Source organism: Atta colombica, unplaced genomic scaffold, assembly GCF_001594045.1.
Source record: "Atta colombica isolate Treedump-2 unplaced genomic scaffold, Acol1.0 scaffold198, whole genome shotgun sequence".
NCBI classification, from domain to species: Eukaryota; Metazoa; Arthropoda; class Insecta; order Hymenoptera; family Formicidae; genus Atta; species Atta colombica.
This window is the reverse complement of record NW_017259291.1, coordinates 2,573,650-2,585,970: the sequence shown is the minus strand read 5'-3', so window position 1 is coordinate 2,585,970 and position 12,321 is coordinate 2,573,650. Positions and strand designations below refer to the sequence as shown.

General features: G+C 32.1%; 1 protein-coding gene across 4 annotated transcripts in view; it reads right to left on the bottom strand.

The window, feature by feature from the left end:
• Positions 1 to 2,527, bottom strand: part of LOC108686909 (monocarboxylate transporter 12) — a 22,989-nt gene extending 20,462 nt beyond the window's left edge. For 3 of the 4 annotated variants that reach the window (XM_018192417.1, XM_018192421.1, XM_018192422.1), the window contains exon 1: positions 2,367 to 2,527. The gene's annotated coding sequence lies outside the window, so the exon portion shown is untranslated. Of the gene's footprint in view, positions 1 to 1,860; positions 1,933 to 2,366 lie in introns of those variants that run through there. The other variant, XM_018192419.1, reaches the window with a different exon arrangement.
• Positions 2,528 to 12,321: the final 9,794 nt, after the last annotated feature.

Sequence of the window (12,321 nt, the reverse complement as noted above, 5' to 3'; positions counted from 1 at the left end):
ATATATATATGAATATATAATTTTTTAAATATTCAAATTTTAAATATTCAAATAAATCGAAGCTGGCTTTATTTTTCATCAAAATACTAAAAAAAAAATGACTGTTGCAGCAAATTAAATGATAAAATATGCATGCTTTAGCATTTTTAATTGTCTGCAACAACCAATTTTTTATTGTAGCAGCCAATTTTTGATTGCTTTAATCTGTCTGTAAAGTTAGTATAGGCTAACGCAACCAAAAATTGGCTGCTGCAATCAATTAAAAATGCTATGCTATATCCAGCCAATCTTTTCTTTCAGTGTGTGTGCGTGCGTGCGTGCGTGTTTTTATGTGTAATATTTACTAATATTGACAAACGTTAGCCATGTTTGAATCTTTTTCGTTCGTCTCTAAATTTAGCCTTTTGTTTTTGTTTTCAGTCATCGTATCTTTTTAAGTATTTTTTTATGTTATGCAGAATAAAATGACATGTGGTGCAACAGAATTATTAGGTGCATGCCAAAGAAACATCAATTAAATAAAAGATCTCCAAATGTAATTAATTTTCAAATTCCTCGCGTATCGAGACCCGACGTATAAAAAAGAAATAAAAAAAATTTGCATCTATTACAGAGAGAAAATGACACATATACTCACTATATTAAAGATATCTATAATCTTCTTAATTCCTTAGCGACAATCTTGCGTTTCGACATTCCGATCAAACTCTACAGTCTACAGTATTAAAAAAAAACACCTGCACACGAGGACGCATTTCAAATTCATGAAACCTTCTATTGGACATCTGCGTCTTACAAAAAAAATTTCCGCTAGAAACCATTACTTTTTCACGGTCACCCATTCGGTTTTCACGATAAATCATTCGTATAACCAAATGATTCCATTTGTGAGATTTTGTTATTTTTAACACATTTCTAAAGATTGTTATATTTAATAAAATATAATATATAAAAGTTAAGATAAATATAGTTACATTTTAGAAAACGACTCGAAACTATATCGATTATTTTCAAAAAAATTTTTTTTTTTTAAATGATAGGACAGAGAGGATTTCGACTTATAATTTATCTCATTGCATTGTATTTAAATTTGCTGCAATGCAAACTCTGCATCAGATTCTCGAGATCCTCAAGCCGTTGCACCGCCATGCGTTGGTATAAAAATACTTTGGCTCTAAAAATAACTATAGAGAGCAAATCACACTTTCACAATATACAGTAGCAAAGATATATTATATATTAATTGATAACTATACTGATAAACTTTGTCACTAGATATGCAATGTAATAATTACTTCTCGTGATATCATTAACACTCTTGATACGTCATTGATTTAGTATTCGGAAACTTACAAGCCATTTATCATATCAATGAAAAGGTGTTTTATTTGTTTTATTTTGTTTTTTCATTAAATCTCTGGACCAATTAAAAATGATTAATAAAGCGTATTAAATAAAATTTCCTACAGAAAGGAGTGGAAAACGTTTGAGAAAAATGATATCTTTTTATCGCCATATAAAATACCACGTGTCGTACCTAGAAATATTCTAAAATTCGCAAATATCAATTCTTAATTCCTTTTAACTTTTTATCTAATAGTCATAGAAGCGCGGAGAAAGCAATCTAAAATATTAATGAAATTTAAAAGGTTCTGCCTAAAGATCTTAGATGTCGAAGCGTGACCTTTCCGATGACGACATTGACTTTTCCCACCATTCACTCTTAGCACCGATGACACAAAAAATGCTTTATTCAGTGTATTTCCTTGCTCCATAAAAGTTATCCAAATATAGCAATAGATATATACCAAATAAGGTATTTGCAAATAGATGTTTCGCGTCACTAATTAGATCATGTACCTATTTTCCAATGATAACCGATCGCTGCTGAATTTAATTAGTGTTTTAAACGGTTATACAGAAACGTTTGCGCCTGTCGACGTAATCGGCGAGTATGTCGCATAATTAATAGCACTCGAACGCTTTTTTCATTATCGATTTTCCGCGGTCGAAGTTCACCAGCGGAAAAAGAAACTCGCGCGTTTACGCGCGGAGGCGCATTCACCACGTGCGCTTGCGCATCCTGATGAGCGCGGGAACCGCTTGCATAGATAGACCACGTGGTCCATCCAGATCATCTTTTTTCATGTTTAATTCAAAAAGGACAAGTATCAAAATTGGACACGAGCCACTCATAACGCTTTCACAGCAGAAAAATGCTTTAGTCACCAAGTGCTGTGACTCGTGTCCGATCATGCGTTTCCCATCCAAAAGCACTCAAACGCACTTTTTGGCTTTTGTTCTCGGTTTTGCAATACGACTAGGCGGAACGCGATCGGCGCACGGCTTAAAAATCGTCACGTTACCTCTGGTCCCGCCGAAGTCGCACTGTCACTGTGAATTCAACAATTCCAGCTTGTCGAGAAGAAAAGGAGACCCCGTAGGCGAGACACGCCACGCGCACGCGTGTGCATATGTGCGTGCGTACGCGTGTACTAAAGAGCCGCGCGCGATGTGACTTGAACGGAGGGTCCGCAACTGTCGCGACTTCGTTATACCGGGTGTGCCCCACGGGTTCGCAGTCGTTTTAGCGATAACGACAGGATGCGAGATTGGCCCGTTTCAAAGTGGAGGAATCGAGGCTCATGCTCTGCCGTCGGTGCCGTCGATACAGATATTGGTGGGATATCTTTTCGCGTGCTCACCAGGCCTCTCTCTTCTCTCTCGTGAATGTTCCCCGACGCTTCTTCGGCTAAAGTATCCGATATGCGTTAGCAACAATTTCGCGATATCAAAATGAAATTTCTTGATTTTTTTCGGATTTTTTTTACTTCCAATGTTTTAGTTGATCAATTAAAAGAGTGAACTACTCACGATTTTGCTGAACATTGAGAAAAATTGATTAAATTTTAATATTTATTTGAAAAATACTAAACATTTATTTATAATATTTTATTTATAATAACATTTTATTTATAATAAATAAATATTTATTCAATAAAAAAAATGATATTTAAATATCAAATTAATGATTTTTATACCAAATAAATGTATGTTTACATTTAGTAAATATTTATTCTTCAAATAAATATTTATTAAAATGTAATACATTTTTTTGCAATAAAGTATTATATTTAAAAATTAGATGAAGTTAAAAATTTAGTCAGATACAGATATGAAAATAATTTTTTTGAATCATCAAAAGAATATAGGAAACGATTAAATGATGAGAGCAAAATGTGTCAAAACTTGTTGCAATATTACTCATCAAACTTGAATTTTTTATATAATTATGTTAATAATCCAAAAAAATTATTTTCAGATCTGTATCTAAATTTTTAGATACATTATTAAAAATATTCTTTCCATGTTACGAATTTTTTATTAAAGAATTACAACTTTTCTTTCGGAGTATATATGTTTGATTAACATGAACAAACTAAATTAGCACTAAGTGAAAACATTAAATTGAAGTGATTAAGAAATAAATCTTCTTTTATTTACTTTCTTGTGCAAACAAACGTACAATCTTTAAATAAATGAGGTATGAAACTTGGTTAATGATAAACTGAAGCTTTGCTGCAAGTTTGCGATTGATAATTATATCTCTTATTCAGTCATAATTATACCTTAAATAATACAAGTGCGTTTTTGAATACACTGGAACGCCGACGGCTAATATCATTTGCGTGTCTTGTCGCGACGGCGTCCGGTATGATGTAACAATTGTAGAAAGTTTCGATACCGAAAATTCAGCACGTTGGAATCATCACCTCGGCAGTAAATTATTGTTTATCGCGTTTATATCTGATTGTCTTAAATTTCAGCCGTTTATATTATCTCTTATGTATGTATCCTCGGAACTTACATGAAAATAAGTGATTGTAAATCACATCGTTTCGTGGACAAATATAAAAATCAGGAAAACGAAGAAAAATACATATTTAGCGTTGTAAAAGATATTTATTTTTCGCAGAACGTTGTATACGAGAAATGTTATAAATCAATCGATGTGAGTGATTCTAAAAGAGGTCACCAAAATTACACTTCATCTGCTTATTTTACGTGTCGCTGATATCGCTCACTGATTACGCGAACGTTACTGAATTTTAACTAGATCAATTAATTCATTTCTGCGTGTTTCGTAATGGAAAGAACAATGATTGTTTTCAATAAATTTCTATCATAGATAGGAAAAAAAATGTTGTTAGAACGTAATTCATTGGAATACCCAAAATATTTTTCTTCTTAACTGTTTCTTTATTTTTTAAATATAAAGTATCTTATGTGTATTATTACACGAGTAAAATTATAAAGAAAATATAAATGTAATTATATAACTGTATAGCGATAACTCTTATTGTTATTATATACATTTTTTAATAGAAAAAAATAAAATAAGTGACAGGTTTTACTCTTTTGAAGTGAGATTCTTTCCAATGAGATTCACTCCAAATGAGTGAATCTCATTCCAAAAGAGTGAAATCTTATTCCAAAAAAAAAAAGAGTAAAAATCTACCACTCTTATTCAAGAATGCAATTATTTTCACTCTTTTTCAATAGTAGCAATATTTTCACTCCTTTAGAATGAGATTTCACTCTAAGAGATTTAGAGAGTACAAGTGATCATCTAAACGTAGTTTATAATTGATATAAATATAACATATTAAAATATGTTATACCTCTCTTATATCTCAGAAACTATTGTTTAAAATAAAAATTTACAAATGATCTTTTTATTTAATTTTTTGAAAAATATTTTTGTTGTAATATTTCAATCGCGAATTTTAAAACACTTTATATATATGTACGTATTCTCTAATTTTTCAAATGATAGCTTAAAATTGTACTATAGAATTCAATTACAACAAATAAATAAAATTTTATCTAGACTTTTAATATGAATTACAGATTTGAAAACTAGTTTTAACGTAATGATTCAAGACAATTCCCTCTCATTTGCTATCATCTTTTCTTTCATTATTATGATTCAATTAAAAAGCTCACAATCAATGTCAAGTGTCAAGTTTAAGTTTTACCGTTTCAGGTTTCTCATTCTGCGACACGCACGAATGTATGTAGACGTTGCCACGCATGTCCTCGTTTATTATAGTGTGCCTTTCAATAAGTAATATAAGTGACACGATGTGACACAATGGATCATTATATCCTTGTTGTTTGCCACTAGAATAACTACAAAAATAGATTAAATTTAAAAAAATTTACGTATGTACACACACAAAAAGAACGATTTTGTTAAAGTATCCAAAAATTTAGCTAGATACAGATCTGAAAATAATTTTGTTGAATTATCAAAGTACGCTTAAACGTGATGACAATGTTAAACAAAAATGACATGATCATTGTATTGCACTGTGTCGCTTGTTGGAAGGCACACATAGATTTCAAATATGCCTCCCTCGAATTCGATCACTGTGAATAACTAAATGAAACAAAACGCACCGTGATCCCCTTGACCACAATGTGTGCGCATATATTTTATGTACCCTTTCTGATTATGTAAAATTTAACATTAAGTATGCGTGTCGAACGTGCAGTAAGCGTGCTTTCAGAAATCGCGCGATTGCCTCGTCGCGTGAATGAATTATACTACATTTCATTGTAGGCAGATAGTATCCATTGTATCGAACGATGTGTGTTACATTACATAATTATTAATTAAGTCGTTTGTAAGTTGTAAAACAACGAGAAAAAAGATAGTAAGCTACGACACACAATAAAATAGATAAAATTTCTAATATTTCTATGGATTTATAGAATTCTTTGAATTTCTCAGACACATAAGATTTCAGAAACTTTCGTGCGGAAATTTTATACCACAAAATGTTCTTTTCTAAACACTAGAATCAGAAATAAATTAAATTTTAAAAAATTTACGTATGTACACACACACAAAAAGAACGATTTTGTTAAAGTATCCAAAAATTTAGCTAAATATAGATCTGAAAATAATTTTGTTGAATTATCAAAGTATGCTTAAACGTTGATGACAATGCTACAAAAAGTTTTAACATTTAGCAACCTATTTAAGCATCTTACATAATTATTTTGACGAGCTAAAAAAATTTATTTGCTTACTAAATTTTTAGATCTAACTACATTTTTAAATAGTTTTGCAAAATCGTCCTTTTTGTGTAACTTATTTTATTATTGCTAGAAGCATTTGTCTCACTAACAATTTTTATTCAAATAATATATTCAAAGAATATAATAAAACAATTCGAACAAAATAGAATGAATCAGGAAATTTCCAGAACTGAATCACTGTTGCTCCTTTAATATCTAATAGTAAAGCTATTGCTAGAATATCAAAACTTTTTGCAACAGTTCATTAGCTTGAGTTTTCTACATAATTATTTTGATGGTCCAAAAAAAATTTATTTTCAAATCTGTATCTATATATAGCTAAAAGATTTCTGCAAAATCATTTTTTCTATATAGGAATCCCTTCAGAATGAACGTAGCTTTCGAATTTGAGCAACCCTCGGACGCGCGGCGTCACGTCGCAAGCGTCGTAAAACGGCGTAGTCGCTGATAGGCGATAAGGAGGCGACTGTCTGATAACCCGTTTCAGCCCGAGAGATTGTACAAGACACGCTCTCTACGTAACTCGTTTTCGATGTTTCTGAGAGCGCTGAACTGGTAATAGTGGCGCGACGCGCGTGATGTAACGACGCGATGACGGTGAAAAAGTTCGCGAGGCGCGAGGTCCGCTTTTCGAGCGTAACACATGTCGCGAAACGCGTCGGTTCCGTCCGTGGGAACATTGCGCTGTCTTCAGATCGCGGAGGTCATCGGCAAATAATTGCTCAGTTGGAAGCCATGAAGATGACTAACGTTATGTGAACTATGTATGGAAAAGCTGTTAAAGGGCGACATGCCCACACACGCGTGAACACGCGCGCTTATTGCGTAAAATTGCGCGCTCGTCGCGTCGTCGCCGCGCGCTCTGGCTCGACGCACAATTCGCGAGGCCTGTTCTTTTTCCACATCCCAGGACTGAACTTCTGGCACAGTTTATTTTTTCTTCTTTTACTTTTCACATTGAAGAGAAAAGGGCAAATGATGAATCATGCAAGAAGTTCTATGTAGGATACGGCAAAAGAACAGGCCTTTGATTTGTGTCTCGCCGCTCGGCGCGGAATGCGGCGACGTTCAGAATTCGCGTCTCTTCAATCAACCACCAATTAGTTAATTGTGGCTTTGACCGATATCGTTTAACGCACCCGTGATCACGAAATTGATTCATATTTTCTCTTTTCTCTTCTTTCTAAGAAAATAAATGATTCAAAACTTTTGGTTTTATACATTCTCTGAGAATAGAAATATCATCTTACTTTGAAAAGAGCAAGAAAGATGATAATCTGTTTTCCTTGAATAATAATAAATGATAACAAGCATCTAACAATTAAATAGAACGTTTTAAATCAATTAAAAATAATGTATATACAAACGAAGTCGATCATTTTAGATAATATTTTTCTTTTAATTATAAACATTTAATTTATAGTACATAAATATGAGTGATCTTTGTAGATTTTTTGCTGAATAACTTCAAAATATTCCAAGTTAACAAATGAATATTATTTTTAAATAATAAATAAGTATATATCATCAGTATATATCATTTTATTAAGAATGTATTTATTCAAAGATCGATTTTAATTAAAAGAGTTGTACGTACATTGTTTTATGAAATTTTATAAAACAATGAAACAATTTTAGTAAATGAAAAATAGAAATAAATTAACTCGCGTACATTTACTTAGGCTCAGTTTCACAACTCATCGAGTTAATCGAGATTTAACTTATTTCTTATCTTTTTTCAATTCTAGAATTGAAAAGAGATAATGAATAAGTTGAACTTCAGTTAAGAGATTAATATGCAATCTATTCTGAACTATTTACGGATACCTTAAGTTTTTTTAAAGAGTGACTGAAATTTGAAATTTATATCTACATTCGTATAAAAATAAATGTGAATATTACATATGAAACAATTTAACAAGTTCAACATTTATATTTAACAATATAATTTTATAGTTTAAATAAAAACTTTCTCATTTTATCTTAATTAGTTTTAAAAAATTTATCTACTTTTTATTGTTTTTATTGTTTTATCGAAATAATGTTCGATTCATAATATTGCCGCCGAGAAGAGTGTATTATTTTTGTGTATTATTTTTAAATACAATATAGAAAAATACGTAATTTTTTCATAAATTTTTCATTTTGTTAAAAAAATATGTAGATAATACATTTTTAATACACACAATTTATTCTGCCTTAAATCTTACCCTCTTTGTTTTATCGAGTGGACTCATGCGGTGTTTAATCTCCTCGATCAGGCATCCTAATAAAAAAATTTGATAGAGGACAATTGAAAACGATTTCAATTTGTATTGTTTTCTATAAACTTATATTATTTTCTATCGTCGACCTTACGTCAGATTGATCGTATATGAACCCTATCATATTTTATCGAGCTCTATAAAATTTATACAAGATTTGATTCAAATTAGTGAATTCACGAACCAGATTCCATATTCAAAACGATAGAATTTTCTATCGTTCTCTATCAACTTTTTTTACCCGGGTAGGCGAGACAAACACGTGCTCTTCTTAAAACCGCTTCCGCTTTTGCGTGATTCTTCAGTACCAAAGATCAACGGCACGCCGATGAGTCACGCGCGCGCGGGTGTGAATATTCTCTCTCGCGCGAGCTAAAATAGATGAACCATGAATTTCCGAAAAGTTTAGGTAAATTTTGTTGATCTCTCAAAGATTACAACTTTTCTCCTTCGCGACAGTTCTTGTGAACATGCGCGTGCTTCGAATACATGCGATTTCAGATGCGGTTGCATATGTAATTTATTTTAATTACACTTCGACTGTGTAACACGCGCACATGTTTACACTTTCTTTTCACAACTTCTGGCATGGCGAGAGCCGACGACGAGATAGACTGGTGGACGGACAGCCGGATATGCGGACACCTGGAGCGAGCCGCCACTTAGAATTTTTTCTCGTTCGCCAGCCGGTGACTCGCGATTCGCGTGTGCGAAACGAAGCGGAGGCGTTTCTCTGGACCTCCGGCGTGATTTTTCCTCAGATATGTCGAGCCCCTCCTTGTTAGCTACGCTTGAACGAAAGTGCAGATCAAGAGTTTAATCGCGCGCCCCAGAACCACGCGTCTATCTTGTGGCGCGAGGAATGGTTCCGTTTTCGCCCCATTCGCTCTGTTGCACAGAGAGAAAGAAGAAAAACGTAATAAAAATCGAAAAATGGATCGATGATTATCCGCTTCGTTCTGAATCACCTGCATGGATCGCGTTTATAATATATGATTTATACGATACTATCAGGTATTGTGCTCCGCACAATAAAAGGAACAGGGAACAGAGAATAAGAATTTTATTAGAAACTGTGTATTCTACAATACATGATAGGTTGAAATTCTTATTCTCTGTTTTCCCTCAGACACTTCTTAGTGACGAACATTCCGGTTTATATGGAGACCGCCGTCTCGCAATAATGTTTCGTTCCTGGCGCCTAGTTCTCTCGAAATAGCGCGAGGCGGACTTAACTAGTTTCGCGGCTATACACTGATTGATTTATGGACAAAACCTGAATTAGAATGATTAAACTGCATAATTAACTTGTATAGTGTAAGAGAATTCAGGGGCCCGACCTCCCCTTCTTCGAACATAAAAATAATGCTATTTTTTATTCCTGCACTAAACTGCACTAGAATTCTCTTTCTCGCTTTCATTAAATATCAAATATATATCTATCTCACTTTAAAGTGCAAAATTGTACATTCATTTAGCCAAAAAACAAATCCTATGGAGATTAGAGACTATATAACAGAGTCTGGCTACAAGCAAAAAAATACTAAAGAACAATTTGTGAAGAGTATAATAATTAGTTTTTTTTTAAATCATATCTTTATGGTAAAAAAAGGTACAAATAAAAATAAGTAGTATTTTGAAAAGAGGAAAACGTGAATTTTAAGAGAAAAAAAACATTATATTGATTCATTCCAAAAAACATAATTATTTGCGCGACTGAAGTGGGAGGGGACATTTTTATATATGCTTAGAAAAATAAATATTTTCTTCTTTTAAAAAATGCAATAAAATATTTTATATTAAATGATTTCGATATTTACTCACGATTTTATAACTCCGAGAAAATCGTTTCATCAAGACGCCTAGGCAAAAATGTTTTTTTGACAATGAATATATGTTTTAAAAAGACAACACATACAGCACTAATAAACAGACACTTACTAAAAATGAATTTTCACTTTCGGTAAAAATCTGTTGAATTTACATTTGGGTCCAAATCACTCAAGCCAAACTTTTGCATCACATTTAGTGTCAAGACAACAACGAAACAATTACGGCAATCGACAGAGAAAGGTTTCAAGTTTTTTTTTACTTCTTCACTTCATCTCTGCAATATTAACCATACAAAAATAGCGGCCGATTAAAATTTTCAACCGGATCCAAATAATCCACTCATATAGTCGAGGATTAATAGGTTATTAGAATCAATTCGATGACCTTTTTGTTTTTTTATCTTAATTAATGAATGTATAATTTGTTATCGTATTTAGTTTACGCGTTGACGTAATCTTTTTTTGAGTAGTTGATGAAAATTTATAGCTTTGTTTCGCTAATCAAAAAGAATATCTATATATTATCCTCCGGAAAGAATGTATATTATCGAATTATAGAGCACAAGTTACAGCACTAGAGCACAAATATCAAGTTATCGAACACGCGAAAGTAATTTATCTCAATATACACGTTGCAATATACACGAAAAATAAATTTTCGCTTTTAACATAATTTCTGCAGATATACAATGATATATCCGTGATGCTAAACTGACGATTCGCCAGGAACAAAAGTATTGCAGCGACATAATACAATAAATATATAAATATATAAATTGATATAATTTATTGCTGATAATTTACTTCCGATCTGCTATTTACACGTAATGATATAACGTCGGTATTTACACATGATAGAATCATGATAGATCACGAAATCCGACTTGAGAAAGTCAAGATGGGCGCATTAATAACATTTTTTTTCCTCCGGTGAACATGCGGGGTATACATGCAAGAAATGAAGGAGCCAACACAATCTTTTTTTTTTTCAGTAATAAAAATTCATAATTTCCTCTTCAATTTTCAATAAACGTCACCTAATACATTTGTCCTTTTTTGTACCATATCATATGTTTAACATATGCACGGAGTAGGGCGTGCGCGTCCTTCCTTTTTACGCTCGCACGCGGAGAGAATAGTGCGGCAGTAGCAGCAATCGCGTTATATAGAATCGGCGTCATCGCGAATAGACGAACATAATTTCGATAAATAATTCGCTCGATTCGCATTATTGCGCGTGAACAACACTCGTAACATCAACTAATTAGCAATCGTAACGATATTACGTTCGCACTTTAATACGCTCTATCTATCGACGCCACGCTCTCACTTAACGCTGGAACATCACATTTGGAGTCCGAAAAAATACTCATTTATTGAAAATGTATCCAGAAAAGCATAATCTTGTAAAGAATACTTTGTTACGTCTCTGTCGTAAGTTCGATCAAAATCCATCGTATTCTTAACTTAAAATTTTCGGAACATTTTGCATTAAAAATCAATTATTTGTCTACTTAAAAACCTTCCATTACACTTCTCTTTCTTATATCTTCTTCTATACAATATTTAATAGCGAATTTGGTCACTTGCATTATACTAGATTAGTGCAAACTAAAAGTTGCTACACATGAAATTAATAAAGTTAAATGTGAAAGCATATAAATATTAACACCAATTAACTAAAACTGCCGACGATATTTTGCTAGAATTATCAAAGGTGCCAATTTGATAATTTCCTATCTTTCTTTTCTATTAGGAAAGAGTTTATTTTGATATTACTTGCATTGTTAAAATTATTTGTATTATGTTCACATATTTTTTATATTCTGTATTGCGCATCCAATGCAAAAAAAAAATAATTAGCGGAGTCAAAATGCACTGTCAGCAGTTCTAGTATTAAATGATAAATACTTAATAATGATATGTCACACATTATTTAACAAAATATATTATTTCATTTCATATAATATCATATTATTTCATTTTCAATAATACGATATTTTACATAAAATATATTATTTCAGCAAAGTTAATCGCATTAGAGATCTTGTATAAAGCAGCCTTTAATATGCACTAATCCAGAATAGTGCGAATTCATCATTATATTTTTTATAAAA